The following is a 14,721-nucleotide window of genomic DNA, read 5'->3' as shown; positions in this document are numbered from 1 at the left end:
GGCTTTACCTTATCTGCACTGTGTTTTGAGTCTCTCTCTCTGTCCACTCCTTCTTGGAATGGACAGGAAGGAAGACTTTTTTTTTTATTATACTTTAAAGTTTTGGGTACATGTGCACAGTGTGCAGGTTTGTTACATATGTATACATGTACCATATTGGTGTGCTGCACCCAGTAACTCGTCATTTAGCATTAGGTATATCTCCTAATGCTATCCCTCCCCTCTCCTCCCATCCCACAACTGTCCCCGGAGTGTGATGTTCCCCTACCTGTGTCCATGTGTTCCCATTGTTCAATTCCCACCTATGAGTGAGAACATGCGGTGTTTGGTTTTTTGTCCTTGCGATAGTTTGCTGAGAATGATGGTTTCCAGCTTCATCCATGTCCCTACAAAGGACATGAACTCATCATATTTTATGGCTGCATAGTATTCCATGGTGTATAGGTGCCACATTTTCTTAATCCAGTCTATCGTTGTTGGACATTTAGGTTGGTTCCAAGTCTTTGCTATTGTGAATAGTGCCACAATAAACATACGTGTGCATGTGTCTTTATAGCAGCATGATTTATAATCCTTTGGGTATATAAACAGTAATGGGATGGCTGGGTCAAATGGTATTTCCAGTTCTAGATCCCTGAGGAATCGCCACACTGACTTCCACAATGGTTGAACTAGTTTACAGTCCCACCAACGGTGTAAAAGTGTTCCTATTTCTCCACATCCTCTCCAGCACCTGTTGTTTCCTGACTTTTTACTGATCTCCATTCTAACTGGTGTGAGATGGTATCTCATTGTGGTTTTGATTTGCATTTCTCTGATGGCCAGTGATGATGAGCATTTTTTCATGTGTTTTTTGGCTGCATAAATGTCTTCTTTTGAGAAGTGTCTGTTCATATCCTTTGCCCACTTTTTGATGGGGTTGTTTTTTTCTTGTAAATTTCTTTGAGTTCATTGTAGATTCTGGATATTAGCCCTTTGTCAGATGAGTAGGTTGCGAAAATTTTCTCCCATTTTGTAGGTTGCCTGTTCACTCTGATGGTAGTTTCTTTTGCTGTGCAGAAGCTCTTTAGTTTAATGAGATCTCATTTTCCTACTTTGTCTTTTGTTGCCATTGCTTTTGGTGTTTTAGACATGAAGTCCTTGCCCATGCCTATGTCCTGAATGGTATTGCCTAGGTTTTCTTCTAGGGTTTTTATGGGTTTAGGTCTAACATTTAAGTGTTTAACCCATCTTGAATTAATTTTTGTATAAGGTGTAAGGAAGGGATCCAGTTTCAGCTTTCTACATATGGCTAGCCAGTTTTCCCAGCACCATTTATTAAACAGGGAATCCTTTCCCCATTTCTTGTTTTTGTCAGGTTTGTTGAAGATCAGATGGTCGTAGATGTGTGGTATTATTTCTGAGGGCTCTGTTCTGTTCCATTGGTCTGTATCTCTGTTTTGGTACCAGTACCATGCTGTTTTGGTTACTGCAGCCTGGTGGTATAGTTTGAAGTCAGGTAGCATGATGCCTCCAGCTTTGTTCTTTTGGCTTAGGATTGACTTGGCAATGTGGGCTCTTTTTTGGTTCCATATGAACTTGAAAGTAGTTTTTTCCAGTTCTGTGAAGAAAGTCATTGGTAGCTTGATGGGGATAGCACTGAATCTATAAATTACCTTGGGCAGTATGGCCATTTTCATGATATTGATTCTTCCTATCCATGAGCATGGGATATTCTTCCATTTGTTTGTGTCCTCTTTTATTTTGTTGAGCAGTGGTTTGTAGTTCTCCTTGAAGAGGTCCTTCACATCCCTTGTAAGTTGGATTCCTAGGTATTTTATTCTCTTTGGAGCAATTGTAAATAGGAGTTCACTCATGATTTGGCTCTCTGTTTGTCTGTTATTGGTGTATAAGAACGCTTGTGATTTTTGCACATTGATTTTGTATCCTGAGACTTTGCTGAAGTTGCTTATCAACTTAAGGAGATTTTGGGCTGAGACGATGGGGTTTTCTAGATATACAATCATGTCATCTGCAAACAGGGACAATTTGACGTCCTCTTTTCCTAGTTGAATACCCTTTATTTCTTCCTCCTGCCTGACTGCCCTGGCCAGAACTTCCAAAAGTATGTTGAATAGGAGTGGTTAGAGAGGGCATCCCTGTCTTGTGCCAGTTTTCAAAGGGAATGCTTCCAGTTTTTGCCCATTCAGTATGATATTGACTATGGGTTTGTCATAAATAGTTCTTATTATTTTGAGACATGTCCCATCAATACCTAATTTATTGAGAGTTTTTAGCATGAAGGGCTGCTGAATTTTGTCAAAGGCCTTTTCTGCATCTATTCAGATAATCATGTGGTTTCTCTCTTTGGTTCTGTTTATATGCTGGATTACATTTATTGATTTGCGTATGTTGAACAAGCCTTGCATCCCTGGGATGAAGCCCACTTGGTCATGGTGGATAAGCTTTTTGACGTGCTGCTGGATTCAGTTTGCCAGGACTTTATTGAGGATTTTTGCATCAATGTTCATCAGGGATGTTGGTCTAAAACTCTCTTTTTTGGTTGTGTCTCTGCCAGGCTTTGGTATCAGGATGATGCTGGCCTCATAAAATGAGTTAGGGAGGATTCTTTCTTTTTCTATTGATTGAAATAGTTTCAAAAGGAATGGTAGCAGCTCCTCCTCGTACCTCTGGTAGAATTTGGCTGTGAATCCATCTGATCCTGGACTTTTTTTGGTTGGTAGGCTATTAATTATTGCCTCAATTTCAGAGCCTGTTACTGGTCTATTCAGGGATTCAACTTCTTCCTGATTTAGTCTTGGGAGGGCGTATGTGGCCAGGAATTTATCCATTTCTTCTAGATTTTCTGGTTTATTTGCATAGAAGTGTTTATATTATTCTCTGACGGTAGTTTGTATTTCTGTGGGATCGGTGGTGATATCCCCTTTATCATTTTTTATTGCATCTATTTGATTCTTCTCTCTTTTCTTCTTTATTAGTCTGCTAGCGGTCTATCAATTTTGTTGATCTTTTCAAAAAAACAGCTCCTGGATTCATTGATTTTTTGAAGGGATTTTTTGTCTGTATCTCCTTCAGTTCTGCTCCGATCTTAGTTATTTCTTGCCTTCTGCTAGATTTTGAATGTGTTTGTTCTTGCTTCTCTAGTTCTTTTAATTGTGATGTTATGGTGTCAATTTTAGATCTTTCCTGCTTTCTCTTGTCGTCATTTAGTGCTATAAATTTCCCTCTACACACTGCTTTAAATGTGTCCCAGAGATTCTGGTATGTTGTGTCTTTGTTCTCATTGGTTTCAAGTAACATCTTTATTTCTGCCTTCATTTGGTTATGTACCCAGTAGTCATTCAGGAGCAGGTTGTTCAGTTTCCATGTAGTTGAGCGGTTTTGAGTGAGTTTCTGAATCCTGAGTTCTAGTTTGATTGCACTGTGGTCTGAGAGACAGTTTGTTATAATTTCTGTTCTTTTACATTTGCTGAGGAGTGCTTTACTTCCAACTATGGGGTCAATTTTGGAATAAGTGCGATGTGGTGCTGAGAAGAATGTATATTCTGTTGATTTGGGGTGGAGAGTTCTGTAGATGTCTATTAGGTCTGCTTGGTGCAGAACTGAGTTCAATTCCTGGATACCCTTTTTAGCTTTCTGTCTAGTTGATCTGTCTGTTGACAGTGGGGTGTTAAAGTCTCCCATTATTATTGTGTGGGAGTCTAAGTCTCTTTGTAGTCTCTAAGGACTTGCTTTATGAATCTGGGTGCTCCTGTATTGGGTGCATATATATTTAAGATAGTTAGCTCTTCTTGTTGAATTGATCCCTTTACCATTATGTACTGGCCTTCTTTGTCTCTTTTGATCTTTGTTAGTTTAAAGCCTGCTTTATCAGAGACTAGGATTGCAACCCCTGCCTTTTTTTGTTTTCCATTTGCTTGTAGATCTTCCTCCATCCCTTTATTTTGAGCCTATGTGTGTCTCTGCATGTGAGATGGGTCTCCTGAATACAGCACACTGATGGGTCTTGACTCTTTATCCAGTTTGCCAGTCTGTGTCTTTTAACTGGAGCATTTAGCCCATTTACATTTAAGGTTAATATTGTTATGTGTGAATTTGATCCTGTCATTATGATGTTAGCTGGTCATTTTGCTCATTAGTTGTTGCAGTTTCTTCCTAGCCTTGATGGTCTTTACAATTTGGCATGTTTTTGCAGTGGCTGGTACCAGTTGTTCCTTTCCATGTTTACTGCTTCCTTCAGGAGCTCTTGTAGGGCAGGCTTGATGGTGACAAAATCTCTCAGCATTTGTTTGTCTGTAAAGTGTTTTATTTCTCCTTCACTTATGCTTAGTTTGGCTGGATATGAAATTCTGGGTTGAAAATTCTTTTATTTAGGAATGTTGAATATTGGCCCCCACTCTCTTCTGGCTTGTAGAGCTTCTGCCGAGAGATCCACTGTTAGTCTGATGGGCTTCCCTTTGTGGGTAGCCTGACCTTTCTCTCTGGCCGCCCTTAACATTTTTTCCTTCATTTCAACTTTGGTGAATCTGACAATTATGTATCTTGGAGTTGCTCTTCTCGAGGAGTATCTTTGTGGCATTCTCTGTATTTCCTGAATTTGAATGTTGGCCTGCCTTGCTAGGTTGGGGAAGTTCTCCTGGATAATATCCTGAAGAGTGTTTTCCAACTTGGTTCCATTCTCCCCATCACTTTCAGGTACATCAATCAGACATAGATTTGGTCTTTTCACATAGTCCCATATTTCTTGGAGGCTTTGCTCATTTCTTTTTATTCTTTTTTCTCTAAACTTCTCTTCTCACTTCATTTCATTCATTTGATCTTCAATCACTGATACCCTTTCTTCCAGTTGATCGAATCAGCTACTGAAGCTTGTACATTTGTCACCTAGTTCTCATGCAAGCCTTTTCAGCTCCATCAGGTCATTTAAGGACTTCTCTATACTGGTTATTCTTGTAAGCCGTTTGTCTAATATTTTTTTCAAGGTTTTTAGCTTTTTTGAGATGGGTTCAAACTTCCTTCTTTAACTCAGAGAAGTTTCATCATCTGAAGCCTTCTTCTCTCAAATCGTCAAAGTCATTCTCCGTCCAGCTTTGTTCCGTTGCTGGTGATGAGCTGCATTCCTTTAGAGGGGGAGAGGCACTCTGATTTTTAGAGTTTCCAGTTTTTCTGCTCTGTTTTTTCCCCATCTTTGTGGTTTTATCTACCTTTGGTCTTTGATGATGGTGATGTACAGATGGGGTTTTGGTGTGGATGTCCTTTCTGTTTGTTAGTTTTCCTTCTAACAGTCAGGACCCTTGGCTGAAGGTCTGTTGGAGTTTGCTGGAGGTCCACTCCAGATCCTGTTTGCCTAGGTATCAGCAGCAGAGGCTGCACAACAGTGAGTATTGCTGAACAGTAAATGTTGCTGCCTGACCATTCCTCTGGAAGCTTCATCTCAGAGTGGTACCCAGCCGTATGGTGTGTCAGTCTGCCCCTGCTGGGGGATGCCTCCCAGTTAGACTACTCGGGGGTCAGGGACCCACTTGAGGAGGCAGTCTATCCATTCTCAGATCTCAAACTCCATCCTGGGAGAACCATTACTCTCTTCAAAACTGTCAAACAGGGACGTTAAAGTCTGCAGAAGTTTCTGCTGCCTTTTGTTCAGCTATGCCCTGCCCCCAGAGGTGGAGTCTACAGAGGCAGGCAGGCCTCCTTGAGCTGTGGTGGGCTCCACCCAGTTCGAGCTTCCTGGCCACTTTGTTTACCTACTGAAGCCTCAGCAATGGCAGGCGCCCCTCCCCCAGCCTGGCTGCTGCTTTGCAGTTCGATCACAGACTGCTGTGCTAGCAATGAGTGAGGCTCCATGGGCTTGGGACTCTCCAAGCCAGGAGCGGGATATAATCTCCTGGTGTGCTGTTTGCTAAGACCGTTGGAAAAGTGCAGTATTAGGGTGAGAGTGACCCGATTTTCCAGGTGCCGTCTGTCACAGCTTCCCTTGACTAGGAAAGGGAAATTCCCTGAGCCCTTTTGCTTCTTGGGTGAGGCGATGCCTCACCCTGCTTTGGCTCATGCTTGGTGGGTGTGCTGCACCCACTGTCCTGCCCCCACTGTCCGACAAGCCCCAGTGAGATGAACCTGGTACCTCAGTTGGAAATGCAGAAATCACCCACCTTCTGCATCGCTCAACCTGGGAGCTATAGACTGGAGCTGTTCCTATGTGGCCATCTTGGAACTGCCTTTTCCAAATGAAAGAGAAACTTCTAAGACCAAAGCTGTTAATAATGAGACAAATGATTCCAGAGGAAATATTTTAAAAAGCTGTCCAGCACAAAGGCTAGTCATCCCTTGAAGACTCACTTCCTGGTCCCTCAAGAGTTTCTGATGTTTCTTCTAATCTAAAAAAAAAAAAAAATACAGCGTATAGTAGCCTTTTAATCAAAACACAGCATCATAGCTTCATAGGTGGTGACTGAAAGCCTGCCATTTGTTAGTTGTTGCTGTAGTTTAACAGCTGAGACAGTATCCTGGTGATGCTACTGTACTGCTTAGTTACCCTGAACACAATTTTTTTCACTGTATTAATGGTATGTTCTATTTTTATTGTTAAGTACTAATGTGTGAATAAGTGTAACAAAAGGATAGTTTACTGTTGGCATATAAATTCAGAGTCAGGAATGAAGGTTATACCAAACAACCACAGATTGTCCACATGGGTGGCTGAGATAGTGACATCCTTTTCTCCCGATGGTTCAGTGTACACAAACTGTTTCATGCACAAAGTTATTAAGAATTTTGTACACAATTCCTTTCAGGCTGTGTGTATAAGGTATATATGAAACATAAATGAATTTTGTGTTTAGACTTGGGTCCCATCCCCAAGATATCTCATTATGTATATGCAAATATTCCAAAATTTGAAAAAAATCCCAAATCTAAAACACTTCTGGTCCCACGCACTTGGGATAAGGGATACTCAATCTGTATTTTGGAAATATGAACAACTTTTCATATCAATATATGTAACTCTATCTCACTCCTTTAATAGCTGTCATCATAGTTTAGTTAACAAGTCATGCCATTGAAGAACATTTATCTTCAGGATTTGGCTATTGCTAACAAGGCTGCAATCAATCTTGTATTCATTTTTCTGGGAACTGATGTTTCAAATCTCTGTCCATTTTTAAATTAAAATGTTTATCTTTTTCGCACTGATTTTTTTTTACATTTGTTACAGTATTGTTGCCTTATTTTTCTTTCCAACTTTTATTTTAGGTTCAAAGGGTACATGTGCAGGTTTATTACATGGGTAAGTTGTGTCACGAGGGTTTGGTATACAGATGATTTTGTCACCCAGGTAATCAGCATAATACCCAATAGGTAGTTTTTCAATCCTCACCCTCCTCCAATTTTTAGGAGTTCTTTAAATGCTAAAGAAATTAGTTCATTTTCTTAAATGTGTGTTACAAATTTTTTCTCTACTTTGTTCATCATCTTTTGACATTTGCTAGTGGTGTTTTCTGTATAAAAGTTTGAAATTTGTGTATAGTAAATTTTTTTCAATATTTTCTGTTACAGATTTTAGGTGTGGAGTCTTGCCTAGAAATGCCTTCTCTATGCCAATATTATGACAAACAAATCACCTATGTATATTTCCAGTACATTCATAGTTCTCATTTTTAAGTATTTAAATATTTTACTTTCTGGAGTTTATTTCAGCATAAACAATGTAGGTTTTTTTTTCTGGACAAATGCAAGTAATTCTAAATGCCATGTATTAAAGGATACATCTTTCCCCACTGATTTGAAATATTACACTTTAAATTCCCATAATATTTCTGTTACTACTTTACTTAATTACTACATTTCTCAGTCCCTTAGAATCCTTATAGAACCTGTGTTAATGACCATATATGAACAAACAAATGAGATGAACAACAGAATGGAAATAGTCATCTGAGAGTAAGTCAGCAGGTAAGTTCTTCAAGGTCCTAGTTACTTTTACAGAGTGCCATGTCTAAAGTTCAGTAAGTTGGTCTGCATCTCCAGCAGGTGCCAGGCAAACAAGTGAAAGGGCAAGGATCTAGGGCAATCTGGGGTTTTGTTGCCCTCTTCGTATAAAATCTTTCCCATTACAGTTCTTGAATTTTTACGAGAGCATGTTAGTTTTTAATGAGCGCATAACTGAAGGAAGGCTTTGCACTTCAAAGCCTGTTGCTGTTACACCCGCTGCATTAGTAAAGTAAGTTCGGGGATCAGCTGGAAAGAGAACTTTAAGTGTCTTATGGCATCCTTCTGCAGCAAGACAGCCTTTCTGAAGGTGATTGCAGACAGACATGGTCCTGCATCTTTGAAGGATACTCAATGAAGAATCAATTCAGGAACTCACAGATACTAGTTATCAGCTTGTGTTTATTCACATCGCAGAGAAGGGTTTAATCAACGTAATACACATTGGGCAATTCTTTGCTTTTAAACTTTACCTTTTGCCTATCAGCAGATCAATACGTATTTTAATCTTCTGTTTTAGAACTGATTTTAAGACTCACAGCAATGAGGCCCAGATTTCACAATCATTAATTGCTATTATCAGCCCCTTTTACTTCCTAAGCATCAGCAGTTTCTTAAAATTCTGCTTTCATTCCTTTACTAAGTTACCCCTTCCTGTTCATCACTTGGTTCTGTTGTGCCTTTTAACCAAGTACAGAGTTTATGACTAGCCAATAATGGGAAGAAAAAGAATTCCCTGCAAATTCTCCATTGATTAACCAGTCTATCTGACTTCATCAACAGCTGCACACAAAACTCAAATGGTCTGACCACTTCTTGATGAGTGGTATCAAGTAATTCCAAAGCTCCAGGTGGGTCTGTCAAAGGGACTCATATTCATTTTTTCTATCTTTTAAATAAGTACTGAATTATCTCTGCCTCTCATGGGAAGATCAGAAATAAATAATAAATAAATAAATACTGAATTATTATCTTTGGGTGGTCAGTTATTCTACATATTACAGTACAACTTGTTTCCTCCTAAATTGTCAGTATTTTCTAGTACACCAAAAGTTGGAGAGTTGAAGAATCTGCCATTCCATTGCTGCCTAATTTGGGAAAGTCACTTAATCTCTCTAGGTCTTAATTTCCTTGTCTGTAAGGTAGTGTAAAAATAGGCCATTTTTGGAAATTATGAGATAATCTGAATAATGTATTTTGCACAAAGCCTAGCTACCAGGACAAATGAGAAACTCAAAACCCAGATGAAGGACTGTCCCTGTTAACAGTGATGATACTGCTGCTGACTTACAGATTAAAGTATAAGGCAGCAACTGAATGGAAGGGAGTAATCTGACTAAAGGATCAGTGTGTTCATACCTGCGAATGTATCTCTCACTTGAACTTTAGGAAGAAAAGGACTTTGTATGATTGGTTCAAAAAAAAAACCTTTTCACTTGGTGTACTGCATTATTATTCAAGTAAGATTATTTCCATTTGCCACATAATTATGGAGCCTCCCTTCCTGTGTGCCTCTTTGTACACAGTGAAATGTTCCTCTGCTATCTTTACAGAGTTTATTTTCTTCTAAACATAAAATTATAAATGTTCATTGTAGGAAATTTAGAAATTTATAAAAATATGAAGAAAATAAAAATTATTCATAATTCTACCACTGGTAGATATGTTTGATGCCTTTTCTCTCATATATGTACCAACATAGATATATTATGTATAAATATAGAAATACATCAAAATTTTCATATAGAAATACTTCAACTTACCAATAGACTGGGTTCTGAAATGTAGATCCATTTGTGTAAAAGTCCATAGTGACTTTAAACTTAGCACAATATCTGTTTTTGTTGAGAAGAATTGACCCATTTCTGCTCTGTTGTGAGACTTAGTTTCTATCTATGAAAATCTGTGAGTGGAAAATTTATAGAGCAGATTTTGTATCCTATCCTTTTCATCAAATATCAAAGCATGAGAACTTTGTAATGTCGATAAATATTCTATAAAACCATGATTCTCAATATTGCCTGATAGTCCATTAAATGAATATAAGATTTACTGGACAATTTATTTACTGATGTATTTAAAATAACCCCATGACACATATCACACAAAGAAATCTTACTCTAGCTCTCTAGTTATTTCCTCAGGAAAGATTTCTAGAAGTAGGATCAAAGGTAATAGACTTATTTAATAATTACGACATATACATGTATATACATACATATAAACATATATATATATACACATATATATGTACACACACACTCATATATATACATGGTCAAATGCTTTCCAGAAAGACTGTGCTTAATTACATACCTACCCACATGCCTAACCACAGTGACACTATTACCGGCACAAAGTTAGCATCATCTTTTAAGTCCTCTCTAATTAGGCATGAAGCTATATGCATCCACTGTGGTATGCTTTCTGAGGCCTGGAAGTCTATGCTTTCTCATTGACCACAACAGGCCTTAGGGCTCCAGATTATCTGTCAGACTTCACATTTGGTCCAGGGTCCATGGCTTCAGTGGCTTTGCCTTCTTTCTTATCTTGTTGCCCACCTGGGCTCTATATTTCAAAGAAATACTGACCAGTTTTGCTTGATGTGAAACTATACTGCAGTCTATTCTGATACAGAGGACTACAGATGCTCCTGGTCTCTACTCTGCAAAGGAGTGGAAAGGGCTATTTATGCTGCCTCAATGGTTCTGGGTGGGAAGATGGTTTTTTAGCAGAGTTTCTGTTTTATCTACTTAAATTTCTTATCTAGCAGTTGGAGGTAAAATTGATACAGTAGTGCTGATTTCCAAATGCCAACACACACACACACACACACACACACACACACACACTCTTTAGCTCTTGCCTCCCTACCTTGGGATGAACAAACACAAATAAAAGCATTATTATAGATTTATTCTCATTGCAGGCAATCACATCCATCCCATTGAGCAGATTATTATAACTTCTTACACAATTACCTGGCAGCAGTGAAAGTGATTTCTCAAACAGTATGAAACACAACTGTTTATCCAGGAACAACTGCCTGTGAGACTTTGGGAGCAGAACTGAGGATCCCTTAAAAAGGTGCTAAGAACCTACTAGCCACTTGCCTAGATATTCCACATATGCTTCAGAGATTCTCTCTCTCTCTCTCTCTCACACACACACACACACACACACACAAAACTGATCACAAAATCCACAATATAAACTGTACAAAACATGGGAAATACTGCATATTGCCAGATCTGAAAACATTAATAAGAGAGTATAAGAAATAAGTTAAAATAGTAAAATATGTTTTTTTTTAAAAAAAGAAAAACAGATATTGCTAGAAAATTAAAGATACAGGGAAAAGGAGAAATGAAGATCACTCCCATGTACTTGTCAACTATTACATTTCCAGTTCTCTGTGGGTGAATTTCATCAAGGGATAGAGAACTAGGGAAAAAGATTAAGCAGGAGGGTATAACCTTAAAAAACGTTCAGTATTTAAGAGGAAAGGGGAAGGGGGTTCTGAAAAGATCTGGAGAAGAACCTATCAAAAAAGTAGGAGGATAACCAGGATCATGTATTTTTATGAAAGCTAGAATAGGAGCTTCAAGAAGCAAACACAACTCCATAGCTAAGTGCTGCACAAGAAATGCAGGGTAAGAACGAACATGTTTCAGTGGGATTTGTTTGTAGGAAGTGACCTTTAAGAGAGAATGGATGTTAATGTTTGAGTGACTTTTCTGGAGATGCCCATTATTTTGACCTCACCCCTACATCACCTTCTTGCAGAATCTACCCATGTCCCCCTTGGTCTCCCATTGTGTCTGCTGAACAGGTAGCATCCCATAGACCCCTTTCTCTCTGGACACAGAAGAGTGCAAGGAAATGAACCGTGAAGACTCTTTTAGGTTCTTAAACTGGAAAATTAAGTGAGTGGGCTTAAGAACCTAAAGTGGTCATGCCTGGGTCATGTGGAAATTAGGCTGAGAGCACCAGTCAGTAGAAGGAAGGGAAGGAAGCAGAGGCACAGAAAGGCCCAGAGATGAGAGAGCAGACACCCCCAGGAACAGAGGAGAGGAGGCTGCATTTCAAGAAAGAGACCCCTTGCTTCCTCTAAAGGCTGGGCTGCACTCCTGCCCTCAGGTTCCATGAATTATCCTTCTTTCCTTCCAATAATTTTGAGTGGGATTTGGTGCCCCATCATCAAACTACCCCATCCAAGACAGTAACTACTGTGTGCCATTTGGCCGTGTGCTAAATGCTGTATCACATAATGCTTATAAGAGCTCAGCAAAGAAGGTATCATTATCTCCCTTTTCCCTGAGAGGAATCTGAGGTTCACGAGGTTAAATAACTTGCCTAAGGACGCACAGCTGGTGAGTGAATATGGTTCTAAATTCTCATATCACTATGCTGGGCCATAAACACTAAACAAGCTCAATTACTGCTCATTGAAATTCTGAGAAGTTCTCAGAAGCGCATGAAGGCTATGTCTGTGCTATGATACCTTCTTCTGTATTAAATTATAAACATAACACCTTAATTTGCAGCACTCATACATCAGCCTTCAGTATGCTTCACACAGAGGAAGTATGTCAGAAAGAGCCAGAATCTTCTCAAAAGAAGTGTGCATTCTCCCAGTTCATGGAATAAACTACAACTACAATGTGAACTTTATCACAGGTTCTTAGAGACTCTAACAGAAGTATAATCCTTTTCAGTTATTAAAAGAATTGAAAGCTTTTTACTGTTCATGAAAAAGACAAACTCCTCCCTTTCAAATTATTATTCTACTTTATAGTACAATTCCTTCTGGCTGGGAGGAGAACTTCAGACGCTTTTTCAAATAACCCTAGTCATTTAATCTGTACCTTTGGGAAGTCATGCTGAGAGTATATGGAAAAGAGACAGACAGAGCCAGAAAAAGGTGGGGGTGGAAAGGGAAGGGAGAGGGTTATGGAAAAGAAAAGGTAAGACATTGTTTCTGAAGTAGTAAGAATCTCCCAGTTTGGCCTACTTTAAAATAAGCTGGGTATTTCTATCCACAAAAGAACATCTAACATTGTTTAGGTAGTTACAACTTAAAAACCTTCTACATGTCTACTCCAGACAGATCTTTCCACTTATTGGTGATCCTCATCATACATAAATCAGCACTGCTTATATTAATTAGACACTTTCACTGGAAGTTGAGATGCTCAGTCAGCTCAGACTATAACAAAATACCACAGAATGGGTTGCTGAAGCAATGAACATTTATTTCAGGAGGCTGGGAAGTCCAAAATCAAAGTGCTAGCTGATTTGATTCCTGACGAGGGCTCCCTTCCTAGCTTACAGAAAGCCACCTTCTCACTGTGTCCTTACGTGGTGGAGAAAGAGTGAGTGTTCTCTTTTTCTCTCTTCTTTTGCATATAAAGCCATTAATCCCATCAAGAGGACCCTCATGACCTCATCTAATCTGAAGTACCTCCAAAAGAGCCTATATCAAAATATTATCACATTGGAGGTTAGGGTTTTGATATGGTTTAGCTGTGTTCCCAGCCAAATCTCATCTTGAATTCCCATGTGTTGTGGGAGGTAACTGAATCATGGGGGCATATCTTTCCTGGCTGTTCTCGTGATAGTAAGTCTCACAATATCTGATGGTTATTATATGTGGGTTTTCCTGCATAAGCTCTCTCTCTTTGCCTGCTGCCATTCATGTAAGATGTGACTTGCTCTTCCTTGCCTTCCACATGATTGTGAGGCTTCCCAACCATGTGGAACTGTAAGTCCACTTAAACCTCCTTCTTTTGTAAATTACCCAGTCTCTGGTATGTCTTTATCAGCAGCATGAAAATGGACTAATACAGGTTTCTATATACAAATTGGGGGGCGGGGCAGGGTTGGGGGGACACAATTCAGTACATAGCAGGTGCTTTGAAATAGTTATTAAAAACAAACTATATGAGCAACACCCAAGAATATCAACCATGACATTATAACAGAATATATGCCCAGGTATTATAGAATGGTAAATCTTAGACAAATGCCAAGGACCTTCTTCTATAGCTTGAAAAGGTTGAAGAACAGACCTGTACAGATGGTTTGGGGCCATGAAAGATGGCTTTTAAGAAATCAATTAAAATCAATCAATTCTCTCCACTGAGAGAAAACCCTAATTATAAAGCATAGGCCTGGGGAGAGCAGAGAGGCCATACATGCAGGCTATTGTCTCAGAAATAGAACTTGGATGCTGAGAGTGCTGAGAGGGAGGGGAGCTGCTGAACCCCATTTTTGAACCATTTGCTGGAGAGATCACTGGGACTAGGGGGACCTTAAGAAATCTGTCTTGAGTCCAACTTAAGAATTAGTTCTGGGACCTTTGAAATATTGCAAATAACATGTAATTTCCAAAGTCCAGTTGTTGTTTGAATTCGGGGGCAGATTATTCCTGTTTCTGAAAAACCACTTCAGTAAACCACTTCAGAACCTTTTGGTTCTACAAAGGTAAAGTCAAGATCCTAATTTGAAACAGAAAATTTCCAGAAAACATTAGATGCTTTGTATAATTATATCTAAAACTCTTTTCTTTCCAGTCTTAATATTTTTACTCTCTATGATACAATTCCCTTCAGTTATTCTCAAGTCCTTATTGAGTTTTGCCAAATACCACAGCGCTGTTTAGGTAAAGAGATTAAATAATCATAAACTGTTAAAATGGTAAATTTCATGTTATGTATATTTTACCACAATTAA

The sequence above is a fragment of the Nomascus leucogenys genome, chromosome 1a (assembly GCF_006542625.1).
Source record: "Nomascus leucogenys isolate Asia chromosome 1a, Asia_NLE_v1, whole genome shotgun sequence".
NCBI lineage: Eukaryota > Metazoa > Chordata > Mammalia > Primates > Hylobatidae > Nomascus > Nomascus leucogenys.
Note: the sequence above shows the minus strand (reverse complement) of the source record.